We start from the raw sequence: 18,079 nt of genomic DNA, 5'->3' as shown, positions 1-18,079 counted from the left end.
TCCTTGACAACAGGTAGACCTAGAAATAGTACTATCGGGGGATGGAGGGAGACAGATTTAAATCAAAACGAAACCTTAGATTTTCTTATTTTACTAATGCCATACTCTGTATTAGAGTACACATACTCGTTTCATACAGGTTCTCTGAACTGCAGATTGGAATATTTTCCTAGCGGTGCCTTTTGGTATTTTCATACCTAGGTTAAACAGAGAACTTGAATAGAGTCGAAAATCATTCCACTTATTCCCCGTTAGAGGGCGTTCTAACCATACTGCGATATAAATAGTTTTAATTTATATCGAGAAACTACGTTCGTGTTGGTGTAAATTTGTTTTCCTCAGAGCTTCCTTGACAACAGGTAAATAGTACTATCGGGGGATGGAGGCAGACAGATTTAAATCAAAACGAAACCGTAGATTTTCTTATTTTACTAATGCCATATTCCAGGGGTGGCCAAGCTCCTTGATAGTCCGAGCCATTTTTCGAAACTTGAAATTTTTCGCGAGCCGCCATTTAACAATTATTCAAAAAGTGTAAAAATGGTATTAAATTTTTTTCTCCCTGTTTGGATTTCACGAATTTTAAAATGAAATAAAATGGTTCACATCGTTGTTTCAAATATATGCAAAAAATTCTACAAGCCGCTTTTACTATTTCAGGATACTTCGATTCTTCATCGTCCTTCTATCGTTTTTTGAGACGGCCTACTGATCTTCTACGGTCTGGTCTACTGTCTTTAACATGCTGTTTTCCTCTAATCTTACATCATAACCTGTCCATCTTATCCGGTTAGCTTTTATATGTCTGACGACGTTTTCAGTGCCATACACAGTCACCAATTCAGTTTTGTGGCACTTTCTCCACTCTCTTGTTATTTCATCTCTTTGAGGGCCAAATATCATTCTGAGAACTTTCCTTTCAAAAACCAGTAGCATATATTTATTTCCAGCTGATGTGGAGTCCATGTTTCACTTCCACAGATACGTAATATTTGGGCGAATAAATGGCATGCACAATCTTAATTTATATTGTCTTTTTAGCAGCTTAGATTTTAATAATGGTGATAGCGAGTATAATGCTCTATTCCACGCAGCTATCTTTGCTGAGACCTCTTTTTATATGTGGTTGTCATCTGTGATTACCGCCCCTAGATATTTGAACTCTTACTACTTCGAAGTTGTGGTCATTAATCTCTTGATCTTTAATTTTTGGTTACTAGATGTATTTCGTTTTCTCTTCATTTATTCGAAGGCCCAGGTCGATGATCTAGGTGCAATCGAGAATCAAAATAGTTTGGATTCTCGATTCTCAAGTCCCCCTGTCAGCTCTGATGATATTTTACTTAATTTTCTAAGGCAAAATTGAATAGCAACGGTGATAAAAGGTCTCCTTGTCTATCCTGGTCCTGATGTTACACATAGTCTTTTATATTTGTTGTAATTAATTTAAAACATTTTGAAAGAGAAAAATTAAAAGTAATTCAGGTACATTTATTGAGAGCCACAAATAATCATTCAAAGAGCCACATGTGGCTCGCGAGCCACAGTTTGGAGCCACAGTTTGGCCACCCCTGCCATATTCTGTATTACAGTACACAGACTCGTTTCATACAGGTTCTCTGAACCGCAAATTGGAATATTTTCCTAGCAGTGCCTTTTGATATTTTCATACCTGGGTTAAACAGAGAACTTGAATCGAGTCGAAATTCGTGTATTTTCTTTTTTTTTTTAATTATAGATTACCTTATCGAGTATTTCACCACTCTGTTCTGCTTTATTTTTCAATCTTAAAAAGCGAAGAGGATAAATATTTCGAATTTTAGTTCGTGCCTCATCTTGACTTAAAATTTCTACTTTCTTGTTTGATTCAATCTAAGTTTATGCCAAAATTTAAAATTCAGTCCTCGATTTGGCTTTACCTCTAAAGTACACGAAAATCCACTAAAAGCGTATCACAGTCAAAAATCAGTTTCTAGCAGTCTCGGTGTATAGAAGTCATCGTTTTTACCACCTATCAGTCAACAAGAATTTTTTAAAATACTGCAATGTGAAACGCCCTTAGATTACGCTTGAAAAAGAGCCGATGAATACGTGACATAAATACACAAACTAGCTCCAAGCTAACGAAATTTCATACTAACGAGAAACTGGGAGTAAAGAAATAAAAATCACTGGCAGCGTGCTCTAGTTTTTACAAAAAGTCTGAGATTTATATAAATGTACGAATAGAGACTCAAGTCAATTATATATCGCCTACTAGTGTTATTTTTATTTTGTCAACTATCATCATTTACATTGGCTCTATTTTTTGCGGGGTTGGATATTTTTAAATACCGATTTTTTTCATTTTTCTGTGTATTTCTTTAGTCAATATCCACCACCAACCTGTCTGATCTAATTTTTTCTCAGCAAGGCTTTCCCTGTGTCTAAAAATATCATCATTATCGTCTTAGTAAAATTCAGGTTCCCAGGTTTTGTATTTATCAACCCTTTCTATCGGTATATTTGTTTTCTTTGTTATTACCATATTTTTCACAGAAACTGTTCGCCTTGTTTAGTAATAGTTGGAGTTGTCCCTTTTGTCTATGTTTTTTGTCTTTGAAATTTGGACTAATTTTTCATGTCCTACTTTGTCAAATGCTTTTTCAAAATCAAATAAATACGCCCATCCACATTCATATCCACGCATCTTTGAGCTATCAAATTAAAATCAAATAACGCCTCTCTGGTTCCTTGTCCGTTTCTAAACCCAAACTGACTATCATCTATTCCTTCTTCCAGTTTTTTATTTGTACGACCATGTATGATTTTCAAGAATAATTTGAGGACATGACTTATTAATCATTTAGTTCTGTATTCATTGCAGTTTTTAGCGTTCGTATTTTAGGGATAGCGTGAAAGATGAGAAGAAAGTAACCATTATTTCGATTTATAGGTAGCCTGTTTTGTATATTGTGTTAGACAAGTCTGCTGCAATGTCTAATTCCATCATTTATAAAATAAAAATGTATACCATTTTTATTCAGTTGCCATGCGAAGGCAAAATTGTCTTATTTTTCACTTAGAACAGAGAGCGCAAACCAGCACTCTAAATCGACGATTTTCGACTCTAGTTGGAGTCATCATCAGAGAGGCTTGCTGCTCTCTGCCCCAAGTGACGAAACTCCGAGAGCTTGCCCCCGCATTGCAACTGACGTTTATGGAGTAGGTGTCTAGACACATTTTCAGATTTATACTGGGATTTGGTCTGAACCTACAGATTTGCCATTTTTGCTGTTCTTTAATGCCATTTTAATTTCATCTGTTAATACCTTTAAAACCACGCCATCTTCTACATCTACTTCCATCTGTTCTGTTCTATTATATCTTTGAACAACTGATTGATGTATTCTGTCCATCTCTTTAATTCTTCGTCAGTATTCAACACTAGTTTCCAACAGATGTAGAAGATGGTCTGGTTTTAAAGATATTAAAAGAGGAAATTAAAATGGCATTAAAAATAGCAAAGATGGCAAGTAGGTCCAGATCAAATCCCAGTAGAAAGCTTAAAATGCATAAATAATGACACCTTTTAAACATTATAGTAGGCTTGTTCAACGCAATATACAAAATAGGACTTACCAAAACAATGGTTATGCTTGTCATAGACATAGGACATAGACAAGCATAACCATTGACAATAGATTAAAATTTAAATAAAAAATGAATAACCATTTTCAGCAGCCGTTATGGCTTGCAAATTGTAGAAGCCTCGGAGGTGTTACCAGAAAAGGTTCCCATTGTTTTCAAACTGGGAGTTTTCAAACTCATTGTAGGATGTAGAGTAACACTTTTTGGTGTTGTTTTATGTAAAACTTAGTCTTTAGATTCAAATTTATTAATTTCTACCTGTGCCGGAAACTTAACCACACCATTCAAATACATATAACTTTGTATTAAGTTTAAGATTAAGGTTTCTACAATAATTTGATGGCAACTATACTCTCCGCCTTTTGTGTTTCCCTTTAATCATTGACCTGTCGCGGAGTTTTCCAAAAAAATCCCTGTTTCGTTTACTTCCGGCCACCCTGTATATTTCTAATTGTTTCAATTCGCACATCAAACTTTCCCAATTCAAGCCTACGTCAATTTCACGCAGATATTATATTTAGATCACTCCGGAAACATTGACATGAGATTCTAATTTGGAGAAATTAAAAGCCAAGTAAACTCCCACGCATAGTGCCGAACAATCGATGACGTAGTAAAAAGATGTGACGTCAGTGGACGTAATAGATCCAAGCCGTTAAACTCTGATGGATACGATCAAAAGCTTCTTCTCGCTGACATCCCTTGTAATAAATGAAATTTTGAATGAGTTTAGCAAGCTCGGGGATGATAATATTGATGGTAATAATTTGTGAAATGAAAATTAATTAGGATGTATATTCGGCGTAGTCAGTCGTAAATTTTATTAATGAGAATCAATAAATTTTAAATAAAAAAAAATTGTAGAATTATTTACTCTTTTGAAGCGTTTGACAAAGTAAGGCTTGCAGATGACTAAACTATTCTTCTTCTTGTGGTGCTTTTTCCATTAGTGGTGGTTAGCGACTACACTGGCAAATCTGTCTCTGTCCAATGCGGCTCTAAACAAAGATATTGAATCAAGACCGGTCCAATCTCTGATATTTCTAAGCCATGAAATCTGACGCCTACCGGGACCCCGTTTTCCTTTAATCTTACCCTGGATGATCAGTTTCGCGACGCGGTACTTTTCGTTTCTCATTATGTGTCCCAGGTAGCTAATTTTTCTGACTTAATGTTTTTAGCAGTTCCCTATTCTTCTTAGAACATTTTCGTTGGTGGTGTGGGTTCTCCAAGGTATTTTCAAGATTCTTCTATGAAGCCAGAGTTCAAAGGCTTCTAACTTCTTCATCTGTGTTATGTTGAGTGTCCAGACCTCCCTTCCATACAAAAGTATTGATCACACATAGCAATGCATAAAACGACATCTAAGGCTGATATTAATGCTACTGTTACAAAATAAGCTTTTCATTTTGATAAACTCTTGTCGGGCTACCTCTATTCTCGCTTTTACTTCTTATTTATAATCAAGTTGATTGTTGAACCAGCAACCAAGATATTTGTATTGGTTTACGTATTCAAGCTGTTGGTGGTTCACATGTATTGGAAGGGGTAAATTTTTGTTCCTTGATATTTTCATAACTTTGGTTTTCGCAGTATTGATCTTCATCCCCATTTTTTCACAACTCATAGTATCATCTGCATAGCGGATGTTATTTACTATTTGACCGTTTATCCTGATTCCTTCTGAAGAGTGCGATAAAGCATTCGCAAATATTACCTCAGAGTAGAGGTTAAACAGTATCGGTGATAGCACACAACCCTGTCTGACACCCCGTTGTATTTCAATTGGCCTTGACGTGTTTACCATCAGTCTTTATGATTGGTGTTTGATTTCAATAAATAGCCTCCATAATTTTAAAATCTTCTGTATCGACTCCGATGTCGTTCAATCTTACTATCAAGGTCCTTTGCTGCACCCGGTCGAACGCTTTTTCAAAATCTATAAAACAGACAAAAAGGTCTCCTTGTTAATCTTTGCACCTTTGTGCCAGAATTTGAAGACAGAATATTGAGTCTCGTGTTCCCATACCTTTCCTGAAGCCAAATTGTTCTTGACCGGTGACCTCGCCACATCTTCTATATATATTCTGTTCGTATGACTTACAAGACGGAAGTCCTGGCATAATTTGGCGTTCTTCAACACTACTATAATACAATCTTTTAGAGATCGCTCCTGTACTGTAAACATTATTAAATAGTCCAAGAAGAAGGTCTAAGTTTTCCTCGTTGATTAACTTCAATAGCTCAGCTGGTATTTCATCTTTTCCTACAGATTTGTTGTTTTTTAGTTGACGTAGAGCATATTTCAGTTAGGACTTCAGTATTGAAGGACCTTCGTCATTTTCTTTATTTAATATAGGAGGTCCTTTGATGCCACAGAAGAGTTCTTTTATATAGTCTTTCCACATGTTTATTTGTTCTTCAGGGCTTGAACTTGAAATCAGTTTGCCTTCTGCGTTGATTAGATTATTTGGTCCTTGTGAGTATGTCGTGCCTGTAAATTCCTTGAATTTCTTATGAAGATGAAAATCATCATGTTTTTTATAAGTATTTAAACTACATATTAAGATCTAGAAATATAGACCTCGAGATTAGAGCAATCATCAAAAAAATTTACACTTGTTGGTAGAAGGATTTTTAATATATTTAGTTGTAAAAAATTAGTGTCCACTAATCCATCCACATTCACAGAGACGTCCTACAGTGCGCACAGAAGAAGTTGCTACTGCTGTAGAGCGTAGCATAGAGGAAGACCCGAATCAGTCTATCCGCCATCGTGCGCAGCAGTTGGATATGTTTACATCCAATTTATGGAAGATTTTGCGGAGAGATCCCGCTTTTCGTGCTTACAAAATCCAACTAGTGCAAGGATTGAAGCTACATAATCACCTTCCTGTTTGAAGAATCTGAAAGAATGGTTTGATTGTAGCTCAAGGCAACAGTTCAGAGCAGCTGCCTCGAAGGTCAGAATAGTCATGATGATTGTCAACCTTCGTCGCGGAGATGACACTTAAAGAAGAACCACCTAGCAAGGTGTAGATTCGGTGAATGGGCCCAAAACGAGATTTTCCGTCTCTTTTCACTATCTCGTTCTCAAGAAACCTGACTAAAGGCGGGTTCTCATTAGTTAATCTCATTGATCAATATCCTTGATTCTATGCTATAGAAGAAAAATAGATTTATATGAAGTCGATTCAGCGATATTGTTCTATCATATGGTGTTTCAATAAAAGTGAAAAGCCTTCCTACTTTTGATAGATCAATGGAAATGATTCTATCAAATAGAACAATGGTTGACAGTGAGAACTAGCGTTCAGTTGCGTTGACGTGTATTTTGTGGAGTTAAATAGTAAGCATAATATGAGATGAGGTTAAGTTCTTTGTGAAAACCATAGACATATTATAATTTCGTGAACAATATCACATTTTAAATGGAGAGACAACCATATCTGCAAGTTTCTTTAACTATACCAGAAAGAGGAGTGCTATGGATAATTAAGAGTGAACAATATAAAAATATAATAAAGCGTGAAAAAAGCTATGAAGCTAATCGTTTTGGAATGGAAATAGAAATCCTGACTCTAAACGATATTAAAAATAAAATTAAAAGTATCCGGACAACCTACAAAGTTGAACTGAATAAAATATTAAAAGCAAATAAAAGTGGTACAGGAACAGATGATCTGTATAAACATAAACCACCATAAACCAAAACGTTTAAGAGGTGTTTCCGTTGCAAAAGAGAGTCAGAGATGTTCTTGTTTTCCTATTTTTAAGTACGTTTTTTAAATATTCACACCCAATGCGAACGCCAGCATGCACAATTTTCTTCTTTACAGCCATTATTAAAGTTAGCACTTTGTAGACCGAATTCAATATCCTTGAAATAGTGTGAATTTGAATTCTATGTTCAGTTGCATAGAATCAACGCTATTGATCAATGAGGTTGGCTAATGAGAACCCGCCTTTAGATGTCAAATTTGTGGCAAGCGGTCATATTCCGAATGTGCCGGTGTACCCAAGACTGCAAAAAATTTATTTGTGACATATGTCGAGATTAGTGCCTTTATTTCAGGGGTATGCGATCTTACCCACATGTATGTGGGTGAGATGGCACATGTAATACTTTACAATTTATTTTTTCAGAAAAAAACTATAATATGTGCATTGTTAAAAATTTAAAAAGTAATGTTATATTTATCTAAATGGTCCTAGCACTGACTTTGATTTTTATTACATATCTAACTCTATCGATTATCGATTACAAAACATTTAAAAAAAAGTATGCCGTCTCAGGCATATCTCCCCTATCGTAAGAAGAATAATTATTTAAGATTAATAATTCAATAACGTTTAACATCGAAGTAAAAGCTCCTTTTGTAATTGGTATAAGTAATTTTAATAATTCAATAACGTTTAACATCGAAGTAAAAGCTCCTTTTGTAATTGGTATAAGTAATTTTAATTAAGAATTAAAATTTAAAAAATTCAAATGGATTACATAAGTGTTCAGAACGTTTTCGGACCTATCAGTCCATCCTCAGTAAACTCATATTAATTGCTACACCAGAACCACACAGTGGTTGGATTTAATATGAAATTTACATTATAAAATTGTTAAACTGAAATGACTTAAAGCCGATGAAACTGGGTAAGATAACTAACCGAGATCATAAGATATCCTTACTCGAACATTATTAACATGTGTTTTAACATTGGTCTACTTTCGTCTGCCAACTAAGAATTAAGAGAGAAAACTCCTAAAAAACTATTTTTTGTTTTGTGGGATTTTTTCTATTTTATAGACTTCAAAATAGACCAAATAAAGGTTTTTTATAGGTTATTTATGTATTGAAATAACTGGGTCCTTTAGAACACTTAAAAATGGGAGAAATACGTTCAAACCTCGAAAAATCCCCTAAATAACAATTTTTCAGATTTGTAAAGGTGCGAACGGAAAATTTTGAAAAAAATAGAAATGTAGTCTTCTTCTTCTTCTTCTTTTTGTATAGACATGACTCTGTCTGTTTTTTCAATGTGCCTCTAGTAAGTTGTCGTTCCATCGTTTTCGTGGTCTTCCCACTGATCGTCTTCCTATTGGGGAACCGTCTCTCGCTGTCCTGACTACCCTATTTGTTGTCATTCGGCTTATGTGGTCATTCCATTCTATTCTTCTGTTTCTTACCCAGTTATTAATGTTATCCACCATAAAAATGTAGTGTTTAATAAAATACAAAATATAAAAAAATAGATCTGCAGCCATCTTCAAGAAAAAATTATACGCTTTTTTCCAAAAAAAATTATTTCTCAAAGTACGGGTCTATCAAAAATAGACATGTTTTGTAAGACCCTCAACTATGCATGCGAATTTTTTGAAATTTTAAAATTGATTGCATCCCACCCTGAAAAAATCAAAACGAAAAATGAGGTTTTTGATGGAGGGGAGAGGGTAAGGGTGTGCTCACTACGGAGACCAAAGGATTGTATCCTCGCTTCGACCCTCGCTCCCTGGTATATATATTCGTGAATTCTCGCATATAAAATAATGTATTTATGTTACATAGCGATCGAAACTATATTATCGATCGCTATGTAAAATAAATACATTATTTTAAATGCGAGAATTCACGAATATAAATACCAGGGAGCGAGAGTCGGAGCGAGGATACAATCCTTTGGTCTCCGTAGTGAGTACACCGTAAGAGGGTGATGTATTAAAATTGCGCTGAATCCCACTTCTGACACCAATGTTACAAAACTGACTTTTCTATGCTCTTTTAGGCACTAATGTTTAATATTCTTCTTCTTCTTCCTCTTTATAAGCAATTCTGCTTGTTCATTGGGGGATTGATACCTCTAAGGAAGGTTGTCATTCCATCTTTTGCGCGGTCCGCCGATACTTCTTCTAACGATTGGTGATTTATCTCGTGCTATTTTGACCACACGTGTCTTCCCCATTCTGGTTATGTGGTTGTTCCATTCTTTTTTTCTATTTACTGCCCATTCGTTTATACACTGTACGTTACATTGTCTTCTAATATCTTCGCTTCTCTTTCGATCTCTCAGTGTATTTCCTGTAATTCTTCTCAGTACTCTCATCTCTGCCGTTTCCAGTAGTCTTTGTATTGTGGCTGTATCGGGTCTTGTTTCTGATGCATATGTCATTATTGGTCTTACACTGGCTTTATAAATTCTTGACTTCATCTCAGTGTTAATATATCGGTTTCTCCATATAGTGTTATTAAGGCATTCTGCCAATCTATTTGCTTTTTGTACTTGATTTCTCACTTCTTTGTCTAGGTCTCCGTAACTTGACAATGTAATTCCAAGGTATTTTACTTCCATTACTTGTTCAATACTGATACCATCAATTTCTATTTTGCATCTGATTGGTTCTTTACTGATTACTATTGTTTTCGTTTTCTGAGATGAAATTGTCATATTGAATTCTTTTGCTCTTATGTTAAATCTGTGGACTAATCTTTGCAGACTCTCTTCATCTTGGGCTATCAATATTGCGTCATCTGCGTAGCAGAGTATTTTTACTTCTTTGTTTCCCATTCTATATCCTCTTCCTTTGTTGACGTTTTTGATGATTTCATCCATGATTAAATTGAAAAGCATAGGAGTCAATGAGTCTCCCTGTCTTATTCCGCTGCCTATATCTATAGGTTCTGTAAGTTGTCCATCTATTCTGACTTCCATTTTGTTGTTTTGGTAGATGTTCTCAATAGTTATTATGATATCTAGAGGGACTTCTCTATTATACAGAAGATGGATTACATCTTTGAGTCTTACTCTGTCAAATGCTTTCTTTAACCTTTAACTACCCGTGCATCAAGTTATAACATAACTACACGCGTGGCGTACTTTATACGCCACAAGGAAATACATTTAAAAACAGCGGATTTGTTTTTTTTTTGAAAAAATACACGTAGTTGTTTGTTATAAACCTTATTCGGCGTCAGTAAATACTTGGAGTTCCTTCCCAGTAAGCCAATTGGGATTTATAACTGGAATCATGGAATAACTGGATTCCATGATAAATAAAATTACTAATACAAATTTTTTTGAAATGTGATTTTTTACAGGAGAAAAAGTATTGTTTATAAAGAAAAATATGTTTTGTGCAATAATAACTAAAAAACAATTGAAATATGTACTTATATTACGACTTATATTAATATAATCGTGGCATATATTGTCCACCACCGTAAACAACAAATACTATACTGTAAATTACGATCTTCCCAGAACGCCGATTATAATGAAACCAAAACCAAATTGTAAAGCACATTCCAGTGATAGGTTAGAGAGATAAACAAGGTCAAAAATTAAATTTTTAAATACATTTGCAGTAGAATTCTTATATCTGGCGTACAAAATACGCCAGCGCGTGTAGTTAACGGTTAAGTCAATCAGACATAGAAATGTTTAATATTAGTTGACTTTATTTATTTTTAATAACTTACATCTGAACAAATAAAAAACACTGAATTTATATTCTTTATTTTACAAACTACGATATCTAATTTATTTATTACACTAAGGGCCGGTTGTTCGAACGCTAATCAAGAAGTTGATTATAATCAATCATTTATTCTAATCAATTTTCTTGATGGGAATCAAATCGCGACATGAAAAATACATGTAAAACACTAATCAGTTATTGATTGTAGGTAAAACAGTAATTAAAATATAGCCGCAGCTCTTAAATTATTAAAAATTGCTTATTATTATTATTATTGATTTGTAAGTAAAAACAAGAAATTAACATCAGAAAGAATTTAATTGTGTTTTATTTTAAATTAAAACCAAAATAATAAAATAAATCAGTCAACATAACCTCAAAATGCGACAACTGTCAGAAGTACGCTTAATCAAATATAATTGTAATTAAATATTTGATAATGATCAGTTTTGATTAGCGTTCGAACAACTGGCCCTTAATCTAATAATTTATTTAATTACATATTCAAAAACATACCGGGCCCGTTACATTTCAAAGTACACCGACGTTTTCAAATTGACAACTGCCCTGCTAATTACAAAAACCTACTATTTATACAACATTAAATGTTCTAGAAATAAATAACATCTCGAATAGTATTTACAAGAAACAAGAAAGAATTTACTCCAAAAGTCGGGAAGGAATATAACATCATAAATCATAAAAAAGGTTACTTGGTAAACAACTCGGGTCTGTTAGGCCGGGAGCTGAAAACAGTCTGGGACATAATTATGTCACAGTTTTTAATCACATAGACTGTAAAAAAATTGAATTCTGGAAATGAGGGCATTTTGCCCATTAGGTTAGGTATCCATTAGTTTATCAATTTATCCCGTCCATAAGGCGAAAGTTTGATTTTCCACCGTCGACGCATGTGCCACTGAAAATTGACGGCATAGTGCTCAGTACTCTTCATTTTGTTCCTCTGAGTCTGAACGTTAAAATATAATTTTCAATCAAATAAAGAATTTAAATAAGGAATCTCCGCAAATATTACAATGATTAAAAACTAAGTTTTCAATCTAATAGCACATAAAACAACATCCAAAAATGTCATTCTACATCCTACCATTCCTACCAGACTGAAAACAATGCGAACCTTCTCTGGTAACACCTCCGAGGCTTCTACAATTTGCAAGCCATAACGGATGCTGAGACTAAGGAAGATATATATAGACTTGTTGTTTATACTCCGTTTAGGCTTAAGCCTCTTCAGGGGAAGATGAGGGAATTTTACAATTTATAATGCACGTCCCATCTGCTCAGCGCGGTAAAGTTCCAACGAAAATGGTTCCCTTCGTACTCCAATCGGAGTAAACATGTAAATAAAAAATGAATAATCATTTTCAATTTCGTTGCAACAAGAAACTACAGCCGCATCATTATTCCAGTTCAATCAGAGAGTGCAACAAGCACCTCTACCGGTTTCGAAACTTATTAGTCTCTCATCAGGAGGCACATATGCTGCTCTCTCTGACCCAACTAGGACAAACCCCGGCGTGCAGTTACGAATTGCAACGAACGAAATGTCAGGGATGCCCTAGCGGCAACTGCTATCAAAAACTAAGTTTTCAATCTAATAGCACATAAAACAACATCCAAAAATGTTATCTACATCCTACCAGACTGAAAACAATGGGAACCTTCTCTGGTAACACCTCCGAGGCTTCTACAATTGGCTTCTACAAGGCTTCTACAGATGGGACGTGAATTATAAATTGTAAAATTCCCTCATCTTCCTTAGTTTTAGCATCCGTTATGGCTTGCAAATTGTAGAAGCCTCGGAGGTGTTACCAGAGAAGGTTCTCATTGTTTTCAGTCTGGTAGAATGTAGAATAACATTTTTGGATGTTGTTTTATATGCTATTAGATTGAAAACTTAGTTTTTGATAGCAGTTGCCGCTAGGGCATCCCTGACATTTCGTTCGTTTCAATTCGTACATAACTGCACGCCGGGGTTTGTCCTAGTTGGGTCAGAGAGAGCAGCATATGTGCCTCCTGATGAGAGACTAATAAGTTTCGAAACCGGTAGAGGTGCTTGTTGCACTCTCTGATTGAACTGGAATAATGATGCGGCTGTAGTTTCGTGTTGCAACGAAATTGAAAATGATTATTCATTTTTGATTACAATGATTCTGCGTGGAATTTATGACACTTGAATAATAAATTTACATGTGATAATAAGAATAGGAGACATAGGAGATAATAGGAGACCACCTTCCCAGGCGGTCTCCTATTTAAATCCCGATAGACGGAAACAAGGACTTGAGAATTAATTGCAAACATAATCAGGAAACTAAATCTGCCTAAGGTTTAAGTACCTATTAAACGATCATAAACCTAAGCTTGCATCGTGAAATTTAACATTAACCATTAACCCTTCATTCTGCCTCACCCCCTCCTCCCACCCCTCAGCTCGTTTTGGATCTAGTACGTTTCTATTTATTACACGTGCAAGGTATATCAACGCCAGTCTCGTTTCCGCATCACCTATATTGTCTGTCACCTCTTTACTCCGAAATGGCAGAAAGAGACCACAGCATTAAAGATACAATATTTACCCTTCGCTAGCGAGTGATAGTCTAGGAGATTTCCTCATTCGCAGGATAATTTTAAATTTTCGGCAATGCATTTGATAAAGGCCGTTTCGTAATTTAGCGTTTTCAAGGTTATTATTTTTACAATTCTTTTAGCAACTTCAGAATCGGAGAATTTACAAAAAAAGTTTATCTTGCGCTTCCCTTTGTACAGTTAACGATCTTTATTTAACTTTTATTCTGTATAAAATGATGTGTGTTCGTTTGAGAATTAAGTAACGAAACTCTGAAGGAAATGCACAAGTTTATTGAGTTGTTAACAGCTTATTGTACAAAACGATACTAAATTAATGAATACAAACTATTTCTTAAAATCTTTCATAGTCCTGGAACATATCACTGACACCTCGAAATTATCAGCGTGTGTATTTATAATCTCCGATGTAGTCTAGATATTGAAATAAAAACACACACAGTGGCGTGCTCGCCATAACACCTCCCTCCTGAAGACCGAAGCTGGGGTGTCCAAGAAGGGCTTCTTTTGCAGCTTCGAAGTTTTGGCTTGTAGTGTAGAGCCTCTCTGGACATGCTCCGCACAGGGCAGGTAGGGCCACATGAAACAAAGAAACCAAGCAGCAATAACTAATTCTACTTTTGTTGCTATGAGAAGGCCGTAGATGAAGTGTACCACAAGAAAATCGAATTATATGTTGCAGTTATTGATTAAAATCCCTTTGTAATATGGATAATGAAACCTCATATCTACTACTTGCGTATTACACTTCAACTTCGTTCAGTTAATAGCATCACAAAATATAATAGCATAAGGTTACAATAAAGCTTGCGCAAATTTCTTTGGATTATCTATAATAACAGTTAGCATTTCCTTTGTTTATCAAAAAAGAAAAGGTCGACAGATATTAAAATTTTCCAGGCAGTGGTGTTGATTAATTTGAACTATTTTTCAAAATCTGAGTCACCAATACCAGGACAACTATCATTTATAATTTCAAAATAATTTCTGTTATTCTCATTATAAAGATATAAAATATTTTTATTATTAATGTCTAAGACTTGCTCGTTAAAATATAACAAAAAATTATTTAACACAAAGTTTACTTTAACATTCTGAAATTCGACAAATTCTTTTTCTTTTCGAGAGATATGGTTTATTGCAGGGGTCGGCAATATGCGGCCCGCGGGCCGCATGCGGCCCTTTGAAACTTTTTGCGCGGCCCGTCAATGCACTAATGTAATTTTAGGAAAAATCAACAAACTTATGAAAAATAATAAATTAAAGACAGAAAGACAACAGACGCTTAAGGACAACAGTTGCATGGACCGAAATTCACTAAAATATAAGGAACTTAATAAGGAAATAAAAACAAGGAAAAGACAAGACATCAGGGACTAAAATACCGAAAAAATCGAAAATATTATAGGGAAAATCAAGAGTATGAAAGTGTTAAAAACTCTAAATAGGAAAGACCGACAACAGATACACCTGATAACAGATATAAATGGAATCACTATAAATGACAAAAATAATTTAATAAATATTATTGAATATTACTATTTATACAGAATTAAACTCGTTCAACATAGAAAAACCAGAAAACCGCGGTATGGAAATATTAAATGTAAAATCTGAACTACCAAAATTACTAACCAGGACGTTATAAATGCCTTAAAATAGATGAAAGATGAATATAGATTAAGATCAACACAGAGGTCCATCGAACAAGCTATGATAGGACTAAGCTAAAAGGACATAAACGAAAATAAGGAGGTGTGACGCAGGACGAAGGTGGAAGATGCAATTGGAAAAATTGAGCAAATAAAATGAAACTGGCCATGACAAAGCAATAAAATGTGGACGCGAAACATAGACCACACGAGCCCGGTCATACTAAAGCAAAACCACAAAAACGATGTAGACAACGTCAAAGCAAAAATGGGTAGATACTGGCACTAAATAGCACAAAAGAGAGAGAAGTGAAGAACTCATGGGGAGACCTTTGTCCAGGGATGGATGCAAACAGACTGAAGAAGAAGACTATTTAAGCTACATTTGAATATGCGGCCCGCATAAAAGTTTCTATTTTGAACATGGCCCGCCATCCGAAAAAGGTTGCCGACCCCTAGTTTATTGGAACACTTGACAGAGCGTCTGCCGGTTTGTTTGTTTTAACCGAAGGCGAAATAATATGCTGTTTATCCTTAATTTTTGTTTGTAATATTTTATCGAGATGGTCTAATTTTAGTTTACGAGCGTCAATTTTTTCGGTGAAGTTGATAATATTATTTCGGACTTGATTGTCGTGTATATTATTTAGACTAAATATATTATGTTCTCGATCAGATGAAAAAATTGTGATTTTCTTTAACCTGCTTTTTAAAATAAAAGGTAAGATTGGCAATTCTGGGTCAAATTCTGTACAAATCAAATAAACAGAAACTATAAAATAATGTAATTTTGATGACGACCCATTAAAAACATTTATAAGCTTGATAGCATTCTCACAATTAATATAATTATTAGAAGTTCTGACTGAAATTATTGTTGGTGTAGTTGCTGTTACGTTACTAATTGCCATTGTATTAACCAAAAATAAATTAAAAAAAAATAAAAAAATGCAAATACTAGATATGCTTTCTTAGAAGTTTGAAAATAGCGAAACAGAGTAAGTATAAAAAAAGAAAACAAATACAAAATGAATATAATTTGACTAACCTCAAGTACTTCCGTGAGAACGTGGCTTTACACTGAAACGGGTCGAAAACGTTGCAGCTTCCCAGATCAAGTGGCTTTATACTGGAACGGGTAGAGAACGGGTGGAGAACGTTGCACTTTCCCAGATCAAGTGGCTTTACACTGGAACGGGCAGAGAACGGGTGTGAGCACGTTTTGTACCTTCCAGATCAAGTGACCTTACACTGAAACTGGTCGAAATTCTAAACTGTATGTAGTCGATATGGTAGCCGGGATGTTGTTGCTTCTTCTGTGGAAATGCTTCACCGTTTCCAGGGTCGAGTGGCTTTTCACTAAAGCTGGTTGAGAAGATTTCACGTTGCTCGTTGCGCCTCCCCAGAACTTCCGAATTATTTTGTGGCTTTACACAACAAGTGGCCTTACACTTGAAACTCAACTACTAAGTCACTAATTTTCCAATTTCCCAATTAACGATCAAAATCGATTAAAAAAAGGCTTTACTTTTTCTAATTGGAAATTCTACTGACTGCGCTACTTTTATTCTGTATAAAATGATGTGTGTTTGTTGCAGAATTAGGTAACGAAACTCTGAAGGAAATGCACAAGTTTATTGAGTTGTTAACAGCTTAGGGTACAAAACGATACTAAATTAATGAATACAAACTATTTCTTAAAATCTTTCATAGTCCTGGAACATAGCACTGACACCTCGAAATTATCAGCGTAGGTATTTATCATCTCCTATGTAGTCTAGATATTGAAATAAAAACACACACAGTGGCGTGCTCGCCATAACATTTATACGTCTTAAAACTTCTCCATTTCTAACATGATCAGTCCATGGAATTGTTAAAATGCGGAGGAATATTCACGAAGTCCACATTGTTTACTCCAAAACCATCAACATCATCAATATAGTTATCCAATCAAGCTGTTTTTAAGAAATTATCAAATGGTTTTAGATCTTGGTGGATCTTTAGTGAGTGGTACCAACTTTAATACTTGTTTGACCTCTTTACTTTTTTCTGTGGATAGTGGTTTACCTGTTGTCCATAACCGCTGATCCAACTCCATATCTCTGAACGTCTTCGGCAGTCAACCTTCCTTTTTTCTTTTTTCTACATCTGCTATCTGTACGTTTTCTTCTCTTGTGTCTGGTATCAGATATCTAGAACCAGAAGGGTTCACCCTTAAAAGTTGGATTTCATGAGTGTTAAGCTAATTTAGTTATCCTTTTTCTGAGTGAGCTTTACTGTTTGAGATACATTCCAATAGTTTGTCAATTGAAACCATTTCTCCTCTTTCTATTTTATTAACAACAGAAACAGGTGGATTAACATGATATCTTATGTACTTCCTTAAACTGGATTCCACCTCTTGGGTTCCTCCCCAGCTTCATGTTTAAGCCAAGCAAAACATTAAAAACCCCCTTTCTTGTGCTATCAACATGGATGCCAAGGTTGTACAAATTCAATTGCCGTTTGTAATATGTTATCTCAGTAGGAAAATTTAGAAGGGGATGGGACTTTTGCAGATCAAATGTTAAAGTTTCTAGAGTCACATTTGCCTTCTGCCTTTTCAATATGTTTGAAATTATTATTCGTTAATAAGGTGTGTGCAACCACAACTGCCATATTGTTGTTATTGTTGAAATGTTTTAATTTTTGATTATCTGCCGCTCCACCTATA

The sequence above is a fragment of the Diabrotica virgifera genome, chromosome 3 (assembly GCF_917563875.1).
Source record: "Diabrotica virgifera virgifera chromosome 3, PGI_DIABVI_V3a".
Classification (NCBI taxonomy): Eukaryota; Metazoa; Arthropoda; class Insecta; order Coleoptera; family Chrysomelidae; genus Diabrotica; species Diabrotica virgifera.
The sequence above is the reverse complement of the archived record's forward strand: the minus strand, read 5'-3'. Positions refer to the sequence as shown.